Source organism: Pseudophryne corroboree, chromosome 1 (genome assembly GCF_028390025.1).
Source record: "Pseudophryne corroboree isolate aPseCor3 chromosome 1, aPseCor3.hap2, whole genome shotgun sequence".
In the NCBI taxonomy this organism is placed as follows: domain Eukaryota; kingdom Metazoa; phylum Chordata; class Amphibia; order Anura; family Myobatrachidae; genus Pseudophryne; species Pseudophryne corroboree.
The window spans coordinates 1,150,889,586-1,150,915,983 of record NC_086444.1 but is presented as its reverse complement, the minus strand read 5'-3'; the positions used below and the strand labels follow the sequence as shown (position 1 = coordinate 1,150,915,983).

The 26,398-nt window shown below is 44.1% G+C and overlaps 1 long non-coding RNA gene across 1 annotated transcript; it reads left to right on the top strand.

Annotated features, from left to right (window-relative positions):
• The first annotated feature begins 19 nt into the window (after positions 1-19).
• Positions 20-18,901, top strand: LOC134928699 (uncharacterized). The gene is made up of 3 exons (XR_010177977.1): positions 20-372; positions 18,068-18,154; positions 18,611-18,901. It is a non-coding gene; the product is annotated as an uncharacterized LOC134928699 (long non-coding RNA).
• Positions 18,902-26,398: the final 7,497 nt, after the last annotated feature.

The following is a 26,398-nucleotide window of genomic DNA, read 5'->3' as shown; positions in this document are numbered from 1 at the left end:
CGCCCTACGTCAGAAGTAGGGGCGGAAGTGTGAAGGGAGGAGAGTCCGAGAGAATGTTGACAGATCCCAATCAACTTGCCGAGGAAGGATGGTAACGATTGAGATGCCGAAGCCTAGCAACAGCGCGCGGGGCCACGCCCCCTGCGCCGGCGATTGGGCGAATTCGTGCATGTTAAGTAGGCGCCGCGCGCTGATTGGCCATGTAAAGTGCCCCGTGACAGCGGGGATGCTCGCTGGGGCAGCGTCCAATGGGCGCCGTTGAACTTGACGTTGCTGTGAGGAAGGAAAAAGTTGAAGAGGGAGAGAGAGAAAAACTAAAGGGGACACGGCCGGTTAGGGACCGTGGAGAAATAATAAGACCAGAAGAAAAACGTATACAATCTTCTTGTTATTAAGATTCTGTCACAGTACATTTATTCTAAATAGCTTTGTGATTTTTACTATATTGTCAAAGTCAGAAAAATATCTCTATGCACACTACCATATTTGCACCTCACACAGGTCCGTGCTGCGCATGCGTACGCTCTCCCGTACGTGCGCATACTCACAGTCGCGGGCACCCGCAGGCGCATGGTATGCGTATTTACGGTAGAGTGTATGCGATCGTAGCGTGCGACTCAATCATTACATATTTTCACTAATAATGTATTTTGAAGATCATGGTCCCTTTGATAGATTCTGAAAGTTTGGTTAATATAGAATGTTTATGAACAGAGGAATCCCTCTTTGTTTGATACGAAGGGTCAGACAGGAGTAATACAGTAGTGTTTAGTATCCATCGGAAGAATATTTAATTAGAAATATTCCGGTGTTGGTTTGAAGCAGATCAATCGCTCGTGCGAATAGTTATGGACATAAGAAGTTTATGAACATTTACTTTATTTGCACTTTATTACCCATGCGGCGGGAAACCCAGTTTCCCTCCCACCTGAGCAGTTGGAAATAGTCACAGCCCACCTGTATGAATCAACCTATGACCTTTTGTTATAATACGAAGCCGAATTCCTATGTCCAATGAACAATGAGATTGTAGGGACCATTGAATTGTATTGTGTGTGGGGCATAAATAGGCAGGCCGACCGTATCCAGTTCTCTCTCTTCAACGGTTCTCATTGCTGATAATCGGGAGCTGGATATCGAGGCGCATGCGATCGTTCCCCTTGTGCGTAAGTTTTCTCCGTAATCATATTGTCTTACTGTGAGCCATCTCTCTCTCTCTCTGTCTCTCTCTCTCTCTCTATCTCTCTCGTATTTTCCTTTAATTGTATTGTATTGTATTTCCTGTGTAGTTTATCTGGTTAGTTGGTTTATGTTATATTGTAGTGTATCATTTGTACTGTGATTCCTTTTGCAAGTATAATAGTTATAATACATATAATAGGTTTTGGACCCTAAGCCCAGGTATCTGTGTATTCTTTATAAGGGTTAAGTATTCTCTGAGCGTCGGTGACGCTCAAGCAGCTTTGTAGTTAATCAGGTTACACCAGGTTGCACTTACACTCTGTCTCCACACTAAGGTATACTGTGTATCTCATCGTTAAAGGTATAGATATAAAGGTTTAACGTTGTAAGCGTCTGCACCGCTGGTGATCTCCTCGTGTTCCCGAGCGTACGCTACGCTATAGCGAATCATTACGTTAGTCGGCAGCCAATAGCGTGCCTGCCTGTGATCACTGGGCCGTAAGCGAACGTGACGCTTGAGCGTCTCGACTACGGTTGAGCGATCGCTACACAACTTGCGTACCCTTACGGTACTTCTTACGTAGATAGCGTACAGTGTTCTTAGACCTCTTAAAGTGTTTTATATACGATAAATATTTAGCTTTATCAATTGGCGGCTTGCCCGTCCTTCACATATCTGCACTAGGTAGATCAGCAGACATTATCCCTCAGCAAAGGGCGGGAGGTTGTATCCCTCGTAGTGCTGACAGGATAAGCGTCTGCTTCGCTTAGGTAAAGAGTGCTGAAGGAATCCGGGAACCGGAGGTAAGAACAAAACGCTAGTGACTTTTAAAACTGTTTATTTTTCTGTCTTGCGTACACACGCACGCACACATATATATCTGCATTTCCTTTTCTTTTTCATTTTCGTATATCACTCTCCTGTCTGCCAGTTTTATAGTTGATAGAAGTGCTAAAAAAAAGATTTGCCGTTATTTCATAGTTTAAGAGTAAAGGTAATATAGTTAAAAGATAGACAAAACACACAGTTTTGCCTGGGAGATAAGGCGAAGTCAGTGTGTTGTGTGGTAGATGATCAAGGATCCTCTACATTGATAAAAGTATAAATTGTGTTACGGTGGATCTTTGCTTTGCGTATACGTGTCTCTAACAAAGACTTGCGTACGCAATCCAAAGGCCGACGCACGCAGCGTACGTTACGCAACGGAGCGTCCGGTTACGCCCACGTAGCTCAAGTCACGATAAGTTGATTTTTAACGCAAAGCGATAAATAACGCGAGGCGAGAAATAACGCAAGTCTATTTTTGGGTGTCCGAAATTTTAATTAACAGATCCTGCTCCTAATTGGTAACACACCTGATCTGAAGAAAAATTTCTGCGCAGAAATAGAAATAGAAACAAAAGTGTACATGTGATGAGTGAGTGTTTTTACAATTTTTAAAGGTTGAACCACAAGAAAAGTCGAGTACTCGTGAGGTACATGCGTGTAAGTGACGTGCACGGTGGCTAGGGAGGCATCTCTGGTTAAATATACAATTTTGAGCATTAGAGTATAGCAGACCAGGAGGTCATACTGTAACAAGACCAGGAGGTCATACTGTAACAAGACCAGGAGGTCATAACAGACCAGGAGGTCCAGGTACAGCCGACAAGGAAGTCCGCTATACAGTTCACAGGCACAACACCGAAAAGGGTTGGTGCAACACCCATATAGGCCATATAAGCTCTGGCTGAAGGAATTCGCAGTCGTAAGTTTCGATTCCATTGGTCTTTCCGTACATAAGCTTAGTTGTTTGTGTACTGAACGACTGGACCGCACGTAAGTGTGTGCAGTAGTTAGTAATCTGACCTAATACCATTAGAGTAAAGGGGTCACAAACGCTATTTGTACACTCTAACGTGATTTGTGTAATTTTTTTTTTTTAAGGGAAGTTCGCTGCTCACTCAGGAACTATCCAGCAACCAATAGTTACTGGAAAGAGTAAGTGTTCTTCGGATAACCCTCGCAGGTTCCAGTAAATAGAGGTTCAGGTCGCAGGGGCCCTAGGTCGAGTACGCCAGCACCATATCGGTGTGATCAGGTCGTATTGGTCGGCGTGGGCGAGTGAGTGGGGTACTCGGTAAACCGCCACCGTCAGCCTATTGTTGACATTTGGTTTTTCGTAAGGGTTGGCTAAATAAAGCAACACTTTCGAACTATGGGGGCCACTTGTTCAGGTAGGGGGCGATCAACCTCGGTTCGGGTTGATTCAGTGGTCCGACCAATTGGGTCGGCCAGGTATATAATGTGTGAGAAATATGGAAGTCACACAGAAACTTTATGTGATGAATGGGAGAGAATGACTGTACATGACGGGGAGAAATTCCCAAGAGTAGGGAGCTTCAGCTCAGAAGTGTTACAAAATTTAAGGAGGAGGATATGTCTCATAAAATCAACAAAGAGACGAATCCAGCATTATGAAACAACAAGAGAGGCTGCGCTGTGTGTCAGTAGTTAAGTACAAAAAGAGCAAACGTGTACTATAAAGGTATTAAATTTATTAAAAATGACATGTGGTTAATAAAACAAACTTAAAATAAAAGCACACCTGTATCTGTCTCAAAGGTATATGGAGTAGTGATAACTGGTATATGGTATATGGCAATAAAGGTCCAATATAAAGTTCAGAAAAAAGAAACTCAATGCGGTGCAGTCCCAGAGAAATGGTTACCTCGTATATGTCACCCGGCAGATGGTGATGTGTGTGTATAGTACCTCTCCGATTGGGCTGGTATAAATTTCGGCCGAGCGTCCCCGGCCAAAACAATCCTGCTTTGCCCAAATTGTTGCACAGCGGAGGGACGATATCTAGTAGACAGCCTGTCAGTAGTCACTCGTCGCGGTGAGGAGATGGTATAAGCTTGCGGCTGGATGGAAGCAAAGTCCGGTAATGCTCACCAGTTGCAGTGGTGAGATGGACGGCAGCCTGTACGGTGACGAGCCGGTAATAGGCTGAAATTGGAGACCAAGGAGGGTTTGCACGGCAGTGTAACACCTTGGACCAGGTGTGCTAGTTTGGAGGCGGAGTCCTGACGCGTTTCGTCACGATCACGTGACTTTTTCAAAGGTATGATCCTGCCTCCACATTTACCAGTATTTAAAGCCTGAGCTGCTGATGACATGCAGATGTCAGTGATTAACAATTAAGGCAACTGCCCTATGAAACACATTACATACACGTTCGCTCTCAAAATAACACAGTTTAAAAAACACATTGTTATAGAAAACAATCGAAGCATATGGCAGAATTGACCCGTGAACAGAAACAATATAAATCCACAGATTAAACCTCTGCATAGGGATTGCAATGTTGTGCAGAAGGTTTTCTAATGGACAATTACTACAATGAGAAGCAGGAGCTAATTAGCCGTCACCTGTGATGACATTTAAACATAGTTTACTTATTTGATGTTGACAATCTACTATAGTTCTGAGCAGAGGACATATATTATCTAATAGAATAGGATAGAATAAAATAAAGCAGACGATGAAACATAGTTTCAAAAATAATAATAATAAATCAAGAGTAAAAATAAATAAAAAAATAAATAAAAAAATAAAGAATAAATGAATAAATGATTAAACTGTATCTATCTGACCATCATGGATTCGAACTGGGGTCTGTGGAGGGATGCTATTCAGTGATCTAACTCAGTGTGCCACTGGCCCTGCTGTGTGTGGAAGAGATTCAGACCTGTATTTGTAAGCTGACAGACACTCGGAAGTACATGTAGAACTTGATATTTAATATTATCTCCATAGCTAAAATAAAATAAATATAGGAAAAAAGAAGAAAGAGAGACACAAAAAGTGGTCAAAGTAAAACAAACGTCAGGATGAAGGTCATGAGTAACCTATATTCTTGTTAACTCATAACGTCATGAGTCCTTATGTCGCTCGTGTATAAACGTGAGGAATAAAATAAATTTATTCTCTATTGACTGCGCACTGGTGACTGCCATGAGTTCGTATCCCACGTCCAACTGAGGCACCAAATAGTGTCTCAACCCGACGTGCCACTGACCTCACTACAACACACCATAGCTGCAAGAAGACTATTCATTATGGGTAATCTTAAAATTTCACAAAAAAACTTAGAGAAAATATCAAAATATAGTACCCATCTATAACCTTCATTAATAGAGATTGTGTAAAGGGTTTAAAGCAGAAAGAAACTGGGTACCCGAAACATCTATAGCATGATTTTTTTGATTAATAAATATTGACTTTTCTCATCCTAGGTCGAATTCAATGCATTCATTAAGGCCCTCCGGCATTAGGGTCCTCAACTTGTGGATCCAGTAGTTCTCCCTCAGGCATAACTTTCTATATCTATCTCCTTCGCGTGCTGTCGGTGGTATTGTCTCAATACCAATTAATTTTATATCTACTGGATTTTTTTGGTGTTTGTCTGAGAAATGTCTAGAGACGCTATGGAACACAAAACCTTTTTGAATATTGCGTCTGTGTTCAAGAAACCTAGTTCTTAATTTTCGTGTCGTCCTACCCACATAGATAAGACCACAATTGCAGCTCAATAGATATATCACAAAAGAACTGTTACAATTGATATGTGAGCGGATCTCTACCTTAAGGGAGTTAGGAGTATTGAAAACTTTAACATTGTTTAAAATATATGAGCAGGTGATACATTGCTTGGCTCCACATCTGAAACATCCTACAATTTTGGGGAGCCATTGAGCCATATTAGAGGAGTTGATATTCGCCTCTGTTTTTCTTTTGTCTATAAAAAGACTAGGTGCAAGAAGATGTTGTAGATTGTTAGACTTTTTGAAAATAACAGACGGTTTATCTTTCAACTCTGTTTTTAAAATCTGATCTGTCAAAAGTATAGTATAATTATTATTAATGATATTCTTGACCTTGTATGAAGAGCTATTAAATTGTGTTAAAAAGTGTGGTTGATCTGAATCAAACTTGCAGTGATGTGCTTTATGTACCAATAAATCCTTCCTGTCTATAGAGTCTGCCCTATCTCTGGCTGATTTAATCAGGGATTCAGGATATCCTCGGTTCTTAAATGCAGTTGATAACTCATCTGCTTGTGAATGATAATCTGTTAAACTGCTGCAATTACGTTTAATACGTCTTAATTGTCCAAATGGAATATTGTTTAACCATGGTTTGTGGTGGGAACTTTTGTAATGTAAAAAATTCAGAGTGTCAACCTCTTTACGAAAAGTTTTGGTAGTAATTCTACCATCCACTATATTGAGTGAGATATCAAGGAAAGAGATGGATGTATTACTAGACTCACCAGTAAAACATAAATTAAAATCATTCGAATTTAATTGTGTGATCAACTCAGAAGAAAGAGAGATATCACCATCAAAAACAAAAAACATGTCATCTATGTAACGGCCATAGTAGACGAGGTCCGCGCCAAAGCTCCGCCCCCACACATGGCAGTCCTCAAAGGCACCCATGTATAAGTTAGCGAAGCTCGGCGCGAACCTCGTCCCCATGGCCGTCCCAAGTGTTTGTAAATAATACTTCCTGTCAAACACAAAAAAATTGTGTGACAAGATGAAAAAAATGGAGTCCACTAGAAATTTTTGTAACTCAGGTTCTACATAATTGCTCTTTGAAAGGTGATCTGCTATAACGGATAAACCCTTCTGATGTGGAATATTGGAGTATAGTGCCTGTACATCACAGGTCACAAAGAAAAAAGAGCTTTGCCATTTGATCTTAGAAATGGCATTGAGAAACATAGTTGTGTCCTTTATATGTGAACGTAATGACGATGCAAGTGGCTGTAAAAAGAAATCAACAAATTGTGACAAATTAGAAGTGAGGGACCCAACACCAGAAATAATGGGACGACCAGGGGGTGCAGTGAGAGATTTGTGGATTTTAGGTAAATGATAATATGTGGGGGTGATGGGATGTGATGGAATGAGGAACCTATATTCCTCTTTAGTGATAATATCTTTATCCAGTGCTTCCTTGACTAAAATGGTCAAAGATCTGTGAAAATTCTGAGAGGGGTTATTGAGTAATTTGGTGTATGTATTACTGTCATTAAGTTGTCTGGAAGCCTCCAATAGATAATCATCTGTGTTTTGTATGACAATGGCCCCTCCCTTGTCAGCCGGCTTGATAACAAGGGAGGGGTCATTGACCAGTTTTTGTAAAGCAAGTCTCTCTTGGACCGTGAGATTTTGTCTAAATTTAAATCTCCTATGTTCCCTCTGACAGAGAGTATTCAGATCATCCAAAGTTTTCTTATAAAAAATTTCTATGGGTGGGCTTCTATAATGCAAAGGAAAAAATTGTGATTTGTTCTTGAATTTAGAGAGACGTTCATTCTTATGGTCTAAACTATAAATGGGAACAGTGGAATCAGAAGGAGGATTTTCCCAGAGGAGGGATTCTAATGTCTCTATACTGGTCCTATCATGATCATCCAGTACAATAGGGAATCCATCTATTTTACGTTGTGCTAATCTTTTGGTAGCAAAATATCTCTTTCGTGTTAATGTGCGAATGTAAGTGTTTAGTTCAATGAACAGGGTGAAAAAAGAGGGGGGTTTGGAAGGCGCAAATTTTAGACCTTTGGCTAAAAGACGTATTTCTGAGTCTCCAATAGTAGCAGAGGATAAATTATAAATGTTGTCAGTGCTTATGTTCTCAAATCTCTCTTTTTTTCTTTGTAACCTACGGCCTCCTCTGCATCCTCTGTGTTTTCTTCTCTGGCCCTCTTTGGTGATTCGTGTCTTAGGACTTCGTATCGATTGGACATGTGGTCTATTGGTCTGTATTTGTGGACCCTCTGATCCTTCTCTAAAAAATTGTTAGCATAAGTGCCTGTAAACCCAGGTTTGGTGGGGGAGTTGTGATATGATGCCCCTTTAGGTCTCACTGCTGCATCGGTAGACGTGACTGCTTGTGTAAGATGATGTCCATCAATCTGTTTATGTACATGAGGGGAGTTGAATTCCCTGTCTGAATTTTGTTTCTGATATCTGTTGGCTGATCTGTTATGAAAACTGTTAGTTCTCTTGGATCTCCGATTCGAAATACTCCTAGATCTACCCCTATTGGTCATGTAGCGTTGTTTGTTGTAATTGCGAACTTTGTTTAAACTGTAGTCTTCTATGTCTCTATTGAATTTTCTATTCTTACCATCTATGATCTCTTTCTCATATATCTGTATTTTGTTGTTTAATTTTATATCATTATGTTTGAATTGAGGATGGCCAGAAAAAGAGCTAATCCAGCATTATGATTATTTACAGTTGTGGCAACAGGAAGGTGAGATACAGAGAGGTTTGGCTCAGGCGGCGGGATCTGGCTCTAACAGAAAACTGATTGCCACGGCCCCACCGCCACCATATATATCAGGAGAGAAGTTGATTGCGGAGAAAGACGCACTAAGGTGTAACACAAAATCACTTAGTAACTGTGTAAATGTTAATGATAATGTTAACCCATTAACCCATGCAAGTATTAACCCGTGCAAGTTGTACCCTGTTTTGAACTTTCCTCAGGAGTGTGATCAAGAGGACGAATCGGCAACGATTTCAGCGCTCTCTCTAGCAGCCACCATAGCAGAGACCACAGTAGGCACAGCTCCACCCACGAGATTAGTAAAGGCCCCTAGCGGAGGGATAGGTGAGGTCGTATCAACTGGTAAGTACGGCACCATGCATTATGCTGAAACTATTTCACCACAGCCTGTAGAATCTACACAGAATGAGGTTGTTAGAATTACACCTGTTAGAGTAATAGCAGTGCCAAATGGGAAAACAGACGCATCAGGAGCCACTCCCATTAGGAACATTGCCATGTACACTCCATTTTCCCGAATGGAATTAAGGACCATAGTGTCTGAATTTCCTGACCCTAGAAAAGACTTAGTTGCCAGTCAAAAATACATCAGAGACTTAGGTAACACTGCAGAGCCCAACAATAAAGACTGGCAGATATTGCTGAGAGCATGTTTACCCTCAAATGTCGACGCGACTCAATTTTTAGCTGATTGCGGACTAGATCATGATGTACCTCTTACAGATGTGTACAACCAAGATAATGTGAAAAGAATAAACTTGCAGCTAAAAGAGTATTTCCCAGCAGTAGCTAAATGGAATAAGATATTCTCCATTAAACAGAAGGAGTCAGAGACAGCTGCAGAGTATTTTCACAGAGCATTATTAGAAATGGCAAAATACACAGGCATAGAGGACATTAAAACAGACACAAACCATCGGGAAGTAGCAGTATCGGTACTGATGGATGGTTTAAAAGAGTCATTGAAGACTAGGGTACAGACCACACAACCATGTTGGCGAGGTCTGTCTGTGGCTACTTTGAGAGAGGCTGCTATTGATCACGATAGAAACATCACCAGACACAGGGAACAACAAGGTGACAAATTAATGTCAGTAAGTATACAGGCTCTGACCACAAGGCAGCCTTTGTTTGTATCACCAAATCCTGTGGGTAAGTCAAGTATGGTTACTTGTTATTCTTGTCACAAACAGGGACACATGGCACGAGATTGTAGAGTAAAGAATCCACGAAACTCATACCAACCCCCTAGACAACGACACGACACACGACATTGGGAGCAAGGTCCGCAGAAACGGAGTTATGAGCCACATACAGGGGAAACAAAAAGATATCCCCCAAACAGAGACTGGCATGCCTCTGGTAGTTCCCAACTATCTCCCTCACAAGTAGTTGCTGCCAGCGGGATTCAGGGAGGTCACCATACCCAATAGGGGTGTGGCCATACCTGTAATCTGCAGCCAGTAAAATTAATTGCCAACATTGGAAGTGAACCCGAGATCGCAATTAATGTAGCTGGTAAAACTTTAAACTTTCTTGTAGACACAGGGGCGGCCAAGTCAGTGATAAATTCGACAGTGGGCATGAGAACCACTGGTAGGACAATTCCAGCCATGGGAGTAACAGGAGTAGTCCAGCACTACCCTGTTAGCAAACCAGCCGAGATTACAATAGGGCCTTTGCATACCAAGCATTCCTTTTTGCTGGCTGCATCGGCACCAACCAATCTCCTGGGAAGAGACTTACTGTGTAAAATGGGGTGCGTCATTTATTGTACTCCTGAAGGTGTATTCTTGGACATACCTGAGAAACACGCTCAGGAAGTGCGAGACATGTTAGACTCCCCATCAAAATTAATGTCACATACCATTATGACAAATAGGAATCCATCCCAAATAGAAGAGATGACATCTCAGATACCAGAGTCACTTTGGACAAAAGACGGACAAGACACTGGATTAATGGCAAACGTAGCTCCAGTAGTTGTACAAGTAAAAGATGGTAGAATAGCTCCAAAAATCCCACAGTACCCTCTGAAGCCAGAGGTGGAGTTAGGAGTTTACCCAGTAATAGAGCGCTTGCTACAACAGGGCATTCTGGTAAGAACGTCCAGCACTGCTAATAGTCCCATCTTCCCTGTGAAAAAGAGTGGGGGGAGGGGTTACAGACTAGTGCAGGATCTAAGGGGGATTAACAAAATAGTTGAGAGTCAGTTCCCCGTAGTGCCAAATCCAGCTGTCATCCTAATGCAAATCCCTCCCACTGCCAAATTTTTCACTGTTATTGACCTCTGCTCCGCTTTCTTTTCGGTACCTCTGCACCCTGACAGCCAATATTTGTTTGCATTCACATACAGAGGAGTCCAATACACGTGGACTCGATTACCCCAAGGTTTCATAGATAGTCCAAGTATATTTTCTCAGGCTTTGCATGATTGTTTACAGTCTTTCCAACCAGACAGTGGATCAGTATTGATACAGTATGTGGACGATTTATTACTGTGTTCAGATTCACTGGAAGCATCTCTGAAGGATACGAAACAGCTCCTGTTTCATCTTTCAGACACCGGACACAAGGTGTCCAAAGACAAGTTACAATTATGCCAAACTAAGGTAAAATATTTGGGACACTGTCTAACACAAGGACTGAGACACCTGACCGCTGATAGAATCCAAGCAATTAGAGACATGACTCTGCCACAAACCCAGCAACAGATCAGAACGTTTTTAGGAATGTGTGGGTATTGCCGTAATTGGATCCCAGGGTTTTCCATTTTGGCGTTACCTTTGCAGGAAATGGTCTCCTCAAACAAACCTGATAGGATTTCGCATACAGACGAGTCCGAAACAGCATTTGAGAGACTCAAACAGTGCCTAACGCAGGCACCAGCACTAGGTATGCCAGACTATGGGAAACCCTTTGAACTATACGGAACAGAAAGTGCTGGTTGCGCGGCAGGTGTACTAACCCAAAAACACGGTGATGCCAGCAGGCCAGTTGCATACTACAGCGCTCAGCTAGACACGGTAGCGCGATCCCTCCCCACATGCTTGCGAAGCGTTGCTGCGATAGCATTGCTAGTGACAAAAAGCGAAGATGTCGTGCTAGGCCACAACCTCACAATCCATACGCCACATGCAGTATCAGCCTTATTGAATTCTGCCCAAACCAGACACGTCTCATCAGCGAGGTTTACAAGATGGGAATTGGCACTAATGGCCCCCGTAAACATCACCATAAGGAGATGCAGTGCATTAAATCCTGCAATGTATCTCCCAGGTGTGCCTGGTCAGGCACAAAGGGTGGAAGGTGAGAGTGATGGGGAAGGAGGATTTAATACAAAGGAAGATACACATGATTGTATGGAATATTTGACCCAAAATTTTACCGCAAGGCCTGACATCAGTGACAACCCACTGAAAGATGCAGAACTCACGTTCTACACGGACGGTAGTTGCCATAGACAGTCAGACTCGGGAGACTTGTGTACCGGATACGCAGTCGTAGATGACCAAGACACCATAGAAGCGGAACCACTAGGCCCACCTCACTCAGCCCAGGTTGCTGAACTGGTCGCCCTAACCAGAGCATGTGAATTGGCTAAGGGTAAGTCAGCCAATATCTACACCGATTCTAGATATGCATTCGGAGTAGTCCATGATTTCGGAGCCCTATGGCGTCTCAGAAATTTCATGACGGCCGCTGGTACACCGGTAGCGCATGCAGCTCACATAAAAAGGCTTCTAACAGCGATACAGGAACCCGACAGAGTGGCTGTTATCAAATGTAAAGCACACACATATAGCCAAGACCCGGTATCACTTGGTAACAGCCGAGCGGACGAAGCTGCTAAGTTAGCAGCTGCTACCCCCATACAGACAGACACCACACAATTGATGGTATTTAATACCATTAACACACAGAAGTTGTGTGAAATGCAAAATTTGTGTTCCACACAGGAAAAGGCAGTCTGGAAGGCAAAGGGATGTGGCCAGGAGTCCTCAGGACTCTGGACGGATGGACATGGTAAACCAGTGGCCCCCAGAGCATATCTTCCATGTCTGGCTGAAGCAGCTCACGGGCTGACTCATCTAGGCAAGGAGGGGATGTGCAAATTGGTAAGAGCCTATTGGTGCGCCCCAGGATTCTCCTCTCATGCGAGTAAAAGAGCAATGTCATGCCTTACCTGTTTGAGAAAGAATATTGGAAAGGTAATACCTACAGAACCATCCCATATCCCACCTGCCGGCGGCCCTTTCCAGGTAATACAAATTGACTTTATACAATTACCCCCTTGTCGGAATTTGAAATATGTACTTGTTTGTATAGATGTTTTCTCAAATTGGGTCGAAGCATTTCCTGCGGCTACAAATACCGCTATGTTTACTGCTAAGAAAATTGTGCAGGAATTTGTATGTAGATATGGTATCCCTAGAATAATCGAAAGTGATAGGGGTACTCATTTTACAGGTGATGTCTTTCAAGGAATGTGTAAGTTGATGGGAATTGATAGCAAGCTGCACACTCCGTACCGTCCACAGGCGAGTGCGAAGGTCGAAAGAGTGAACAGCACTATTAAAAATAAATTGAGTAAAGTGATGGCAGAGACAGGATTGACATGGCCAGAAGCTTTACCCATTGTATTGTATAGTATCAGAACCACTCCCAGGTCCCCTCTTAATCTGTCTCCCTTTGAAATCTTGTTTGGTCGACAACCGCATGTTATGATTAACCCTCAGGATGATTTGAAATGTAACAATGAAGTAACTGTAAAGTACTTGATTAACATGAGTAAACAGTTAAGGAATCAAAATGATAATCTGAAGTTGGTGATTCCTGATTTACCTGATAGTAATTGTCATGACATTGAACCTGGGGATTATGTAATGATACGGAATTTTCTACGCTCAGGTTGCCTTATTGACAGATGGGAAGGACCATACCAGGTCTTATTGACTAGCACTACAGCATTAAAGGTTGCTGAGAGAGAGACTTGGGTCCATTCATCCCACTGCAAGAAGGTTGCTGATCCAGAGAGGTCCCGTGATAAGGAACAGACGGTAGAGGTTGTATCACTGGAGTGTCTGTTCCAGGAGGACTGAGGCGGCACCTGAGCCTTGAAGACCGAGAGCTGTTGTCGACTCCCCACTCCCTTTTATTATTTTCCTCCACTTCCCATCCCCTCTCCCTCAAATTTCTTTTTCCTCCTTCTCATTCTTCTCCGTTTCCTTCTATAAGATGGACTTGCCCCAAGAGACTGTGATCCGGATTTTCCTGTTGACCATGATGTTGACCAGAGCAGTCTGTTCCGGCGAGAATACCATGGAGGTCGATAGAGGTTCTGGAATGGGTTCTGATGATAAAGATGGAGGCGTAGTTTTCCAAGATCAACCTAACCAACAAGCAAAGGCGAGTATCAGAAAACGATCCGATAGCATTGACCATAGAAGGAATTGTGACGGATTGTTAGCTGAGGAAAACTGTATCTGTAGGCTCTGTAACAATGTCATTGAAGATGGGTGCATTAAGAAATGCCAATCCAGTTTTAATATCCATATGGACCGGCATCCATTGAGTGACTATCACTCCTTAGTGGGTAATGTGTTAAACAAAACAGATTGTTGGGTATGCTCTCAAGTACCTCAAGGTCATAGCAAATCAGGGCTAGTACCATTTCCTTTAACGATAGGGGAGGTACTTGAGTTAAATGGTGGGAGACCGGTGGACAGGAGGTTTAACATCTCCAGCCCTCCTAGTTTGAAGCTCCACCAATACCATGTGGATAGGTCCCTATTATGTTTCAACATCTCCAATCCCAGAAAGCCGGGAAATTGGGAAGTGTCATGGAGTAACCACACCATGACCTTTTCGCATAGAGCAGATAGAATGCCTACAGATACAGAGCTTGTACGCCACATAGCCAGTAGAGGAAAATCTTTCCGGTATAGGTACACCTTAGGAAATAGGATTACGAGAGTTGGAGAAGTATCACCAGGATACTGTGCACATATCGTACAACCTGATACGTGTATTAAGCAGATGGAAGAATTAGGGTTAGGAGATTTCACCTGGAAGGTGTGTAATATGGTTATGTCCTTCTCCGTCCCATATGTTCTCCCCGATGATGCATATTTCATATGCGGGAGAAAGGCGTACAAGTGGCTTGCCCCAAACTCTGAAGGATTGTGTTATATTGGAAAAGTATTGCCTGAAGTGATGACTGTAACACATGATAAAATGAAAGACATACATCGTGGTGCCCAAGCTCCTTATACTCACACCCACTACGAGCACGTTGTTAAAAGGCACCTGATAGAGAAGACAGAGCATCCGGCCTCTGATCTGATAAGTGAATCCACCGGGATTCAATTCTTAATCGCGTTAGATTTCACCCGCACCGCTAGAGGAGTGCTAAATTATAAATACATATCGGCGGCGGCGCTCGCAAATTTGTTAGATAATATCACTGAAATGTATGATGACACGTTTAGATATACTGGAAGGGAACTTCAAGCTTATAAAACAGAACTGGTGCAGCATAGAATGGTTCTTAATTACCTCACAGCAGTGACAGGCGGATATTGTGTTACATTAGCAACACAGTACGGCGTGAAGTGTTGCACGTATATCACGAATAGCACCGAGGATCCGGTCGAGGTCATAGACCAAAAGATGGACGATATTCTCCAATTGAAGTGGGAATTTCGCCGAAAACACAATCTCACTCTTGCTGCTGTAGGTAATGAGCTGACTGGTTGGGTGTCATGGTTGAACCCGCGAAATTGGTTCTCCGGTTTGGGAGACTGGGCTCAAGGAGTCATAATGGATGTTGGGAAGTTTCTCCTATGTATCTTAGGTGTTATCATAACGATCGGTTTGATATTTAGATGCGGTCAGGCTTTAATGAGGTGCAATCGTCGTACTAAGGTAATGAGTTTGAGGAGTGAGGAAACTGTAATTAACCTGGATTTGATTTATGACCCAATGATAGAAACAATGATGTGATGAAAATGCGATTTCTACGGTCCGTTTCTTTCACCTGTTTTTCTGGTTTTTCTCCAAGATAAAAAGACCCACTTGGACGAGGAAGTTGATGAGACGCTATACAGACAACGGATAGACCAAAGAAGAAGTTTTGACCACTTGAGATATGGACATTTGATGAACTTTGCCATGGATCCCCAGTTTCCCTAGAATTCTTAAACTTACGCTAGCCCAACATTTTTTTGTAAATCTAATGGCATTGACAAAGCTTTTTGCTCACACCTAATTGGGCAACACAGCGCAAAGAAGACGACTTTCAACTGATACCGAACAAAACTTCAACCGACAGATGTACATTAACCTGACATAGAATACCACCGCATTTACCGTAATTATGTCTTTTCTTCATTTCTACAACCCTCAGGTAATGACACACATAGTATAGGGAATACAGGCACAGATATCAGCAATCACATATTCCCCCATTCATGTATCATCAACTAAAATGTGCTCCCCATTTTGTTCAAAATCCGAAAAGAGCTCGGTAAAGTTTGACAGCCCATCCACAGACCCGTACCACGGGATAAGAAGGAATTCAAATGTATACTTCGCAATACCTCGAAGCTTGATTTACAACACGTACGGCACGATGATACATGACCCCCCAAACTTGGACTCATACACACATGCTTCTGCTATCTCACTAGGTCATACCCTCTTCCCACCTACTCCTCTCTCCTCCCTTACCCAAACATGGAAATGAATTAACCCCTGACATATATTTTTCTCCTTTTGAAATGTTTTAGAAGGTGGCAGTTATTATTGACTGCCAAAGGGTGGACTGTCAAAGTCAGAAAAATATCTCTATGCACACTACCATATTTGCACCTCACACAGGTCCGTGCTGCGCATGCGTACGCTCTCCCGTACGTGCGCATACTCACAGTCGCGGGCACCCGCAGGCGCATGGTATGCGTATTTACGGTAGAGTGTATGCGATCGTAGCGTGCGACTCAATCATTACATATTTTCACTAATAATGTATTTTGAAGATCATGGTCCCTTTGATAGATTCTGAAAGTTTGGTTAATATAGAATGTTTATGAACAGAGGAATCCCTCTTTGTTTGATACGAAGGGTCAGACAGGAGTAATACAGTGGTGTTTAGTATCCATCGGAAGAATATTTAATTAGAAATATTCCGGTGTTGGTTTGAAGCAGATCAATCGCTCGTGCGAATAGTTATGGACATAAGAAGTTTATGAACATTTACTTTATTTGCACTTTATTACCCATGCGGCGGGAAACCCAGTTTCCCTCCCACCTGAGCAGTTGGAAATAGTCACAGCCCACCTGTATGAATCAACCTATGACCTTTTGTTATAATACGAAGCCGAATTCCTATGTCCAATGAACAATGAGATTGTAGGGACCATTGAATTGTATTGTGTGTGGGGCATAAATAGGCAGGCCGACCGTATCCAGTTCTCTCTCTTCAACGGTTCTCATTGCTGATAATCGGGAGCTGGATATCGAGGCGCATGCGATCGTTCCCCTTGTGCGTAAGTTTTCTCCGTAATCATATTGTCTTACTGTGAGCCATCTCTCTCTCTCTCTGTCTCTCTCTCTCTCTCTATCTCTCTCGTATTTTCCTTTAATTGTATTGTATTGTATTTCCTGTGTAGTTTATCTGGTTAGTTGGTTTATGTTATATTGTAGTGTATCATTTGTACTGTGATTCCTTTTGCAAGTATAATAGTTATAATACATATAATAGGTTTTGGACCCTAAGCCCAGGTATCTGTGTATTCTTTATAAGGGTTAAGTATTCTCTGAGCGTCGGTGACGCTCAAGCAGCTTTGTAGTTAATCAGGTTACACCAGGTTGCACTTACACTCTGTCTCCACACTAAGGTATACTGTGTATCTCATCGTTAAAGGTATAGATATAAAGGTTTAACGTTGTAAGCGTCTGCACCGCTGGTGATCTCCTCGTGTTCCCGAGCGTACGCTACGCTATAGCGAATCATTACGTTAGTCGGCAGCCAATAGCGTGCCTGCCTGTGATCACTGGGCCGTAAGCGAACGTGACGCTTGAGCGTCTCGACTACGGTTGAGCGATCGCTACACAACTTGCGTACCCTTACGGTACTTCTTACGTAGATAGCGTACAGTGTTCTTAGACCTCTTAAAGTGTTTTATATACGATAAATATTTAGCTTTATCAATATATATATGGATAGATAGATATTTTTAATTAGGCATCTTATTCTTCATGCTTTAAAAGTTGACCAATGAAAAAAAAAGTATATATATATATATATATATATTTATTTATTTATATATATTATATATATATATATATATATATTATATATATATATATATATATATATATATATATTATATATATATATATAAAAAAATACTCAAATAGATATATACGGAGATAGATAGATAGATAGATAGATAGATAGATAGATACCATGATGGCGATTGTAGCAGTTTGATCTGGATTATTCATTATGCAACCTAATCCCTTGCCTAGGGCCTGGTGGATTACGTAGGGGCCTAGATTAATTTCCCCATGACAAACTGGTCAGGCTCTGACTGCAGTACCGCATCATCCACCAAGGTAAGCGTGGGAAAGCTCCAGTAATTTCCTGGTAAATATTTTAAAATGTACACAAGCAAAAGAGAAAAAAAACCTTTGTCGCGCACTCATTAACCCTCAGTCAGGCGCAGCTGGCCTGACAGGCGCAAAAAAGATGTTCTCGCTCCCCTCTCCGCCCCAAGGGGGTGCAGGGGCCTGTCCCAAACCCCCCTAGTCAGTTTTGCCGCCACCTGCGTGGAGTGCAGTAGTGACCCTCCTGGGTCTCTCAGGCACACTGCGCCCAAACTCCTCCGACTTTTGAAGGTTCGTTTTTCTTTTATTTTCATCTATTAATTGTTTATTTTGCTAATTTTATGAATGAAAATGACAAAGGTTGTGGATATTTTGCGGAAATATGTAGGTTTGTCCAGGGTGGCCTCTCAGGCACACTGCACCCAAATTTATACTCATGTTCGTGTTTTCTCTTTGTTGCTTCAGATTTTCTGCTGAAATGGCCCGTAAAACCTACGATTTCTCTCTTTGTACGTCCTAATGCAGGTCAGTGATCACTTTAAGAGCGTTAAGGCCAGTACTGACAGGAAGATTTCCCCAGATATGTGCGCTGAGCGATCTATCAGTGCGATGTGTGCTGAGCGAGGGGAAGGCGGGCGGGCCGCTCATTTCACCCAGCGGTGAAATGAGCGACCTGCTAGATTGTGACTGCATGCAGGCCAATCTAGCACGGGAGATAGCGATGCGCGGGACTGCGCATCGCTATCGCTGTAGGGGATACACACAGAGAGATCCGTGCTTAACTTCTAAGCAATCTAGTCAGATTGCTTAGAATTTAAGCACTCATCTCTCCGTGTGTACCTCCCTTTAGAATTGCGTTAATTAGGTGATAATGACGATTTTCTAACAGGCGCCTGCCAGGCGCACTGCACCCGAACCCGGGAGTCCCAGAGGTGTGCCTGACGGAGGGTTAAGAAAAAGATTTTGTAGACTAGAAAAATGTATATGTTTAAAACATAACGTTTATTAATTCTTTAAAATATTAAATATAAGTCCCTTGAAAGACATACAACAGTTCTATACAACAGACAGACAAACAACAAATGTATTCGTTTGGATAGTATTCATACCATCTCTTGTAAGTTTGTTATAACAATGAAATCCTAGAATTGGATAAACTACTACAGTAAAGGGGGGTACACACGGAGAGATCCGTGCTTAAAATCTAAGCAATCTTGCTAGATTGCTTAGATTTTAAGCGCGGATCTGCCGTGTGTATGCCCTCCAGCGATAGCGATGCGCGGCCCCTCGCATCGCTATCGCCGATGCTAGATTGAGCCTGCATGCAGGCACAATCTAGCGGGTCGCTCACTTCACCGTTTTGTGAAGTGAGCGGCCCCCCGTCGGCTTTCCCCCTCGCTCAGCACATCGCGCTGTGCTGAGCGGGGTGAGAGATGTGTGCTGAGCGGTCTGTGTTAAGATCGCTCAGCACACATCTCTCCCGTGAGTACCCCCCTTTATACATTAAATATTTTAAAATGTCTGAATTTTTTGTAAAGAATAAATGTCAGCAGTAGTGGTACCAGATAACACCAGGCAATAAATAAAATGATTACAAAATCTATGTATAATAATCTCACTAGTAAGGGCAGAGGAAAAAAGCTGCACAACACAGCTAGTTCCCAGGAACAGAAGTCCTCCCCGGCCTCTACAAAATCCACCGCATGACGCTGGGTTTCCGCTACAGCAGTCCACCCCAGTGGGGGCACGTCTTCGGGTTTTCAGCCACATCTGGGTTCACTCACAGGTGGATCCCTGGGCAATAGAAATTGTTTCCCAGGGTTACAAGCTGGAATTCGAAGAGGTGCCTCCTCGCCGGTTTTTCAAATCGGCCCTACCAGCCTCTCCCCCAGAAAGGGAGATAGTGTTAAATGCAATTCACAAATTGTATCTTCAACAGGTGGTGGTCAAGGTTCCCCTGCTTCAACAAGGGAGGGGATATTACTCAACCCTGTTTGTAGTCCCGAAACCGGACAGTTCGGTCAGACCCATTTTAAATTTAAAATCCCTGAACCTATACTTGAAAAGGTTCAAGTTCAAGATGGAATCGCTAAGAGCGGTCATCGCCAGCCTGGAAGGGGGGGATTTTATGGTATCTCTGGACATAAAAGATGCATACCTTCATGTTCCCATTTATCCACCTCATCAGGCGTACCTGAGATTTGCGGTACAGGATTGTCATTACCAATTTCAGACGTTGCCTTTTGGGCTTTTCACGGCCCAGAGGATTTTTACCAAGGTGATGGCAGAAATGATGGTGCTCCTGCACAAGCAAGGTGTCACAATTATCCCGTACTTGGACGATCTCCTCATAAAAGCGAGATCAAGAGAGCAATTGCTGAACAGCGTTTCACTTTCACTGAAGGTGTTACAGCAACACGGCTGGATTCTCAATATCCCGAAGTCGCAGTTGGTTCCTACGACTCGTCTGACTTTCTTGGGCATGATTCTGGATACAGACCAGAAAAGAGTTTATCTTCCGATAGAAAAAGCTCAGGAACTCATGACTCTGGTCAGGAACTTATTGAAGCCAAAACAGGTGTCAGTGCATCACTGCACTCGAGTCCTGGGAAAGATGGTGGCATCATACGAAGCCATTCCCTTCAGCAGGTTCCATGCAAGGACTTTCCAATGGGACCTACTGGACAAGTGGTCCGGGTCACATCTACAAATTCATCAGTTGATCACTCTGTCCCCCAGAGCCAGGGTATCTCTCCTGTGGTGGCTGCAGAGTGTTCACCTTCTAGAAGGCCGCAGGTTCGGCATAGAGGACTGGATCCTGGTGACCATGGACGCGAGCCTCCGAGGTTGGGGAGCAGTCATGCAGGGAAGAAACTTCCAAGGTCTTTGGTCAAGTCAAGAGACTTGTCTTCACATCAACATCCTGGAACTGAGGGCCATATACAACGCCCTACGTCAAGCAGAGACCTTACTTCGCGACAGACCAGTTCTGATCCAGTCAGACAACATCACCGCAGTGGCTCATGTAAACCGCCAAGGTGGCACAAGGAGCAGAGTGGCAATGGCGGAAGCCGCCAGGATTCTTCGCTGGGTGGAAAATCATGTAAGCGCACTGTCAGCAGTGTTCATTCCGGGAGTGGACAACTGGGAAGCAGACTTCCTCAGCAGACACGACCTGCATCCGGGAGAGTGGGGACTTCATCAGGAAGTCTTCGCACAGATTGCAAGTCAGTGGGGACTGCCCCAAATAGACATGATGGCATCTCGCTTCAACAAAAAGCTACAGAGGTATTGCGCCAGATCAAAAGATCCTCAGGCGGTAGCTGTAGACGCCCTAGTGACACCGTGGGTGTTCCAGTCGGTCTATGTGTTTCCTCCTCTTCCTCTCATCCCAAAGGTGTTGAGAATAATAAGGAAAAGAGGAGTACAGACAATTCTCATTGTTCCAGATTGGCCACGAAGGACCTGGTATCCAGATCTGCTGGAAATGCTCACAGAAGATCCGTGGCCTCTTCCTCTATGACAGGACCTGTTGCAACAGGGGCCCTGTCTGTTCCAAGACTTACCGCGGCTGCGTTTGACGGCATGGCGGTTGAACGCCGGATCCTAGCGGAAAAGGGCATTCCAGATGAGGTCATTCCTACTCTGATAAAGGCTAGGAAGGACGTGACAGCTAAACATTATCACCGTATATGGCGAAAATATGTTGCTTGGTGTGAGGCCAGGAATGCTCCTACGGAAGAATTCCATCTGGCCCGTTTCCTTCACTTCCTACAAACTGGAGTGAATATGGGCCTAAAATTAGGCTCCATTAAGGTTCAGATTTCAGCCTTATCCATTTTCTTTCAAAAAGAATTGGCTTCTCTCCCAGAAGTACAGACTTTTGTGAAGGGAGTGCTGCATATTCAGCCTCCTTTTGTACCTTCAGTGGCGCCTTGGGACCTTAACGTGGTGTTGAGTTTCCTTAAGTCACACTGGTTTGAACCACTTAAAACGGTGGAGTTAAAATATCTCACTTGGAAAGTGGTCATGTTGTTAGCATTGGCTTCGGCTAGGCGAGTGTCGGAATTGGTGGCTTTGTCTCATAAAAGCCCCTATCTAGTTTTCCATATGGATAGAGCGGAATTGCGGACCCGTCCTCAATTCTTGCCTAAGGTGGTGACATCTTTTCATATGAACCAACCTATTGTGGTGCCTGTGGCTACGCGAGACTTGGAGGATTCCGAGTCCCTTGATGTAGTCAGGGCTTTGAAAATTTACGTGGCCAGAATGGCTAGAGTCAGAAAAACAGAAGCACTGTTTGTCCTATATGCGGCCAACAAGGTTGGCGCCCCTGCTTCAAAGCAGACTATTGCTCGCTGGATCTGTAACACGATTCAGCAGGCGCATTCTACGGCTGGATTGCCGTTACCAAAATCTGTTAAGGCCCATTCCACTAGGAAGGTGGGCTCGTCTTGGGCGGCTGCCCGAGGGGTCTCGGCACTGCAACTATGCCGAGCTGCTACTTGGTCGGGTTCAAACACTTTTGCAAAGTTCTATAAGTTTGATACCCTGGCTGAGGAGGACCTCCTGTTTGCTCAATAGGTGCTGCAGAGTCATCCGCACTCTCCCGCCCGTTTGGGTGCTATGGTATAATCCCCATGGTCCTTACGGAGTCCCCAGCATCCTCTAGGACGTAAGAGAAAATAAGATTTTAAACCTACCGGTAAATCTTTTTCTCGTAGTCCGTAGAGGATGCTGGGCGCCCGTCCCAAGTGCGGACTACTTCTGCAAGACTTGTATATAGTATTCTTACATAAGGGTTATGTTATAGTTTTCATCGGTCTTGGACTGATGCTATGTTGTTTTCATACTGTTAACTGGTTAGTATATCCAGTGGCGGATCTTGCCACGGGCAAGCAGGACTTTTGCCCGGGGCGCCGCCTTCCGGAGGGCGCCGGCGCCATCCGGAGGGCGCCGCACCATGGCAAGATCCTCCACTGTCAGTGTGCGCCCCCGCTGTGCCCCCCCTCCCGCTGTGAGAAGGGAACCAGACGCTATGCGTCTGGTTTCCCTTCGTGGCGCTGGTCCTCCCCCGCTCTGAAGGGAATCAGACGCTAAGCGTCTAGTTTCCCTTCATGGAGAGGACCTTTGGTGTGCGGTGCGCGATGACGTCATCGCGCACCGCACAGCATTGTGGCATAGACGCTAGGGGTCATAATTGACCTCTAGCGCTTATGCTGTGCTATGGGAGAGACGTCATGACTGACGTCTCTCCCATAGATCCGAGGAGAAGAGCGGCGCCGGTCTGCAGGGTCTGGAAACAGGAGCGGGGTACAGTAAGTATACTTTTTTTTTTTTCTTTCCCCCCCCAGCGGCGCTACAAATGGGGGGCGTGACTGACCACGCCCCCATGTTAAGCCACGCCCCTAAATTTTGCCCGGGGCGCCGAAAGAGCAAGAACCGGCCCTGAGTATATCACAAGTTATACGGTGTGATTGGTGTGGCTGGTATGAATCTTGCCCTTGGATTAACAAAAATCCTTTCCTCGTACTGTCCGTCTCCTCTGGGCACAGTTTCTCTAACTGAGGTCTGGAGGAGGGGCATAGAGGAGGAGCCAGTGCACACCCATACCTAAAGTCTTACTTAAAGTGCCCATGTCTCCTGCGGAGCCCGTCTATCCCCATGGTCCTTACGGAGTCCCCAGCATCCTCTACGGACTACGAGAAAAAGATTTACCGGTAAGTTTAAAATCTTATTTTTCAAAAGTCTAAAAAGAGAAGAGTCCTTTTCTGCGCACACAGCCATCCGGAACACACGCTCCCCGCTCCGGTGCCACACCCTGCATGGACAGAACAGGACCCTGCACTGCTCTACTGAGATCAGCGAGGAGTCCCAGGCGGCGAGAACATCATCGATTAATCTCTACTGAAGTTTTGTTATAAGACACGGCAATGCACTGTTCCTCCCCTGCTACAAACTATTATATACCAGTTTTCAATCAGCCGCGACTTCCGCACTGTGAAGTCCAGTATTCATTTTATGCACATATCGCTGTATATTTTCGGGATAATAAGTCGGAACAGCTTGTGCAGTTCAGTTATAGGACTTAATTCAGTAAGGATTGCAAAATTTGCAAATCGCAATCCGCCCGAAAATCAAACGACTATTCACACGCGAGTAAAAATAGCAACAGAAATTGCGTACACATCGTGATCACAATGTAGCAGCTGTTTGACTGACAGGAAGCTGACGTTTCTGGGCGGAAACTTGCTGTTTTCTGGGTGTGCCTTAAAAAAACGCAGTCGTGCCCAGGCGTTTTTAAGGAGGGTCTCTGACATCAGCGATGACCACTTCCAGCCTCTTGTGTCACAAGAATGTCTGCAGTGGGCGTTTTTTCTCTAATTTCGGGGCTGCAACTATTTGATTGCAGCATGTTTTTAGCAGAAATTGCAATCCTTACTGAATAAGGTCCATAGGGACTAATTCAGACCTAATCGCTGTTGTGCGAAATCGCACAGGGGCCAATTATCGAATGACTACGCATGCGTATGCACTACAATGCGCAGGCACGAGCCCAAGCAGCGACAGAATGGTGTGAAATTTCGATCGCTAGACGTACGCAAGGTGACAGGAAGTGGACATTTGGCGGTGGTAACTGGCCGTTGTCTGGGAGTGTCAAGGAAAACGTATGAGTGCCCAAGCGTTTTCTGGGTGGGTGTGTGACATCAGCTCCTGCCTCAATCAGCCTGATTCTATCGCACTGTAGGAGTGAGTCCTGGTCTACGCACCGACTGCACAGAATGGAAAAATCATTCGATGGTGAGTGAGTTGCAAATGGATTTGCAGATGTCCGCTGTCTGGCAAAGTTTTCTCATTGCGTGCGTATGCATGCATTCACACACTTGCAATGGGGCGTGTTTTCACTCTCTATGGGCGGCGACTATCGCAGAGGAAAGATCAGGTCTGAATTGGGGCCCATAGTCGCATGTTAACTCTGCAGTGTGCAACTATTTCACATGGTACCATAACTATTGTATTTTTAAATTGTACATTTGGTATTTCCATAGTAAGGGGCTTTCTTACTTACTCTTGTGCCTGTTACTGTATTTTTACATTCCTGGACCACCTAGTATAATTTCCCTATTTACCTCATAATGTGTACAACATCACAAAGGACTCCCATGTACTTAAAGCAAAGCACAGATAAATATATTGATCTGTGTATAATTGACCCAGGAAAATTAGGATCCACTGCCTACCCTATCAGTAGGATTTGTTTTACATCCTGGCGGTTGGGATGACAGCAGTCATATGACCAACACCGGAATCCTGACACCACTCAGGAGACTGGTGCCGGAGCACCAATAGCCTACATCCTGAAGTTAAGTATTGGGGTTTCGGGTTAGGCACTGGGGGGAACTTTGCTCTGGTGCCCTCCTAGAGGGTATGCGTCCCCAAATATGCAAGCAGGTAGGTATAGGCGACACTCAGAGACTATGGGGTATCCAATTAGAGGCGAAATAACATTGGGTGTGAAAAACTGCAGTTTTTCTCACTTTTTTCCGATGTTTCACCAATTTTTTTTTACAGGCTATCCTATTAGATCGCCTGTAAAAAAAAATACATTATCTCTCGAAAACACACAGGTTCAGTGAAACCTGTGTATTTTCAGTAGAAGCAGCCTCGTTTTCGCCTGAGGCAGGCAAAACAAAATCCCCGATAACCGCGGCAACCTGCAGTGTGCCTAGCCCGCTGCAGCAGCCTCAGGCTGGTACTGCAGGGAGGGCGCCACGGCCGGCACTCGGCGATGTGACCCCCAGCAGGGAAGCCAGGGCAGCGCCGTGACCCGCAACCCCCATCTTACCACGTCACCAGCAGCAGTCACATGACGGGGGAGTGGATAGACCACGGCAAGACAATTAGCCCCGGTAAATTACCGGAGCTAATTAGATCCCCCTCTACATACATGAACCCCCTAACAGCGTGGTTTTATTAAAAGTCTATGTTTCGGGGATGGTATCCCCTTCCTCAGGACAAACTCATTTTAGCTATTTAACACTTATTGCATATGATGCTGCAGCCAATTAGCTCCCAACTGTCATTTTTCAAACACATGACAGTTTGGAGCTGATTGGCTGGAGCACCATTTATCATACGCAATGAGTGTTAAAAAGCTAAAACTCATTGAAAAATGGCCCCTATATACTGACGTTATATTGAGCACTTTGTCATAGTTATCACGAACTCTGGAGGTACAAATTAAAAGTCGCA